The 1932-nt window shown below is 36.5% G+C and overlaps 1 non-coding gene across 1 annotated transcript; it reads right to left on the minus strand.

Annotated features, from left to right (window-relative positions):
* Positions 1 to 590: 590 nt before the first annotated feature.
* On the minus strand, positions 591 to 702 carry LOC128249467 (U6atac minor spliceosomal RNA). The gene has a single exon (XR_008265585.1). It is a non-coding gene; the product is annotated as a U6atac minor spliceosomal RNA (small nuclear RNA).
* Between the last annotated feature and the right edge of the window lie 1230 nt (positions 703 to 1932).

Raw genomic sequence — 1932 nt, forward strand, 5'->3', positions numbered from 1 at the left:
ATGCTCTTTCTGATGCCAACCCTTGTCTGTTTCTCGAGTGAGTTAATATATCCCCAAATCTTACATAGATGAACAGCACACACTCTCTCTCTCACTAACACACACACATCTTCATTGAGTGCACAAGACTTAAAGTTTCCTATGATTTTATTCCAGCCAGCTGGTGCAATGGCATGGAGAATAATCAGCTGAAGTACTTGGGCAGTTGCTTAAAGAATTCCAAAACTTACCCCCATGCTTTTCCAGAATCCAATGATCTATTTTACTCCTTCTACTTTTGATGACAGGAATAAGGATTTGAACTCAGTATGTCCATATCCAAAACAGATCTTTAATCTTTGACTTATTTCAGTTATTTTACTGCAGTCATGCCTTGAAGAATTTGGTCCAGTGCCAAACAAATTTACTCCAGTACTTTTTCATTTTTAAAGCCTGGTACTTATTTTATCAGTCTCTTTTGCTGAACTGCTAAGTTATGGGTATGTAAACAAACTCACACTGATTCTCAAGCTGTGGTGGAAACATATGCATATGCACAAATATATACATACAAACATGCACACACATATCTTTTATCTTTTACTTCTTGGAAACAATAGGTTGCTCTGAAGTTGAGAGCAATGTCCATGTGTTAGAAAGATCAAATGATCTCCTCCATCTTTGTCAAGGGGAGTGCTACATATCTCTCCTTTTTTGCAACACATATATACATACACACACTCACAAAGCTTTGATTGGTCCAAGGTTGTTAAAGAATACACTTGCCCAAAGTGTCATGAAGTTGAACTGAATCCAAAACTACAGGGCTGTGAAGCTAGCTCCTTCACGACTCCAGCCACCACAATTCATATTATTCAGCATGCTAACATTCAGCATACTAATCTACCATACTGGACTAGCACTTTATTTACCAAGCCCTAAAGGATGAAAGTCACAAGAGAGTAGATGAAAGTACATCATTGATAAGGTTGCAGGCTTTGATAAAAGGACTATGACAAACCAATTGATTGGTTGATTAATCAATGGATCACATCTTTAGTTAACAATCAAATTGATAAGAAGAAATGAGATATGACTGGTGCAAATGTTTTAATTATGTGCATCTGTTTCAAGATACAATTTTATATTTAAACAGATGTTTGCTTCCCAATCACTTTGTCTCAGGTTCAGTCTCACTGCATGATAACTAAGATAAGTGTTTTCTAATTTTTAATATAGCCTCTGGCTGACTAAAGCAATGTGGGTTGATTTTAGTGGACAGAAACCAAAAGAAGCCTATTGTGTGCATGGGGTATACTCTTTATGTTGCATGTCTCGTTTCTCTGTTTGTTTTTTCCGTTGTTCACAAAAAAAGTTTGTTTTCTATGTTTTGTTTTTACGTTTTCGTTTCTCATCATGTTCAACGTTTTTTTGATGTCCTGTACCTATATATGCATGTATATATATGTATGGATATATGCATATATATGTATGGATATATGCATATATTTATATATTATTTATATTATTATATGATCGAACACCACGCATCTTTTCTAAGTAAGTTTTATCTTAATATTACAATGCACACTCTTCTACTAGTTCTTCTCTGTCTATATCTCTCCCTCTCTTGTTCTTCATCCTTTCTGTTTTTCTCTCCCACCCTTTTCCTATTCTTCTCTCCCTTTCACCGTCCCCCCTCTCTCTCTCACTCTTCCTCCTTGACTCTCTCGTCGCTGACACGTGATGAAACGGGATCTCTCTTTCTGTCCACTGCCTTTCTAAAGAAAAGACGTACCTTTTTCTGTCGCTTCTCTCATAGTTCGGCTACTTGCATTCATAATCATTTTTCCATCGTCTTGGCTCAACAGCCCTCACCGTTTGTTTTTACTGTCTTGTTCTCATTGTCCTATTCTTGTTAACACTTTCACCCTCCGCAAAAAATCCCAAATT

This window comes from Octopus bimaculoides, chromosome 14 (genome assembly GCF_001194135.2).
Source record: "Octopus bimaculoides isolate UCB-OBI-ISO-001 chromosome 14, ASM119413v2, whole genome shotgun sequence".
Classification (NCBI taxonomy): Eukaryota; Metazoa; Mollusca; class Cephalopoda; order Octopoda; family Octopodidae; genus Octopus; species Octopus bimaculoides.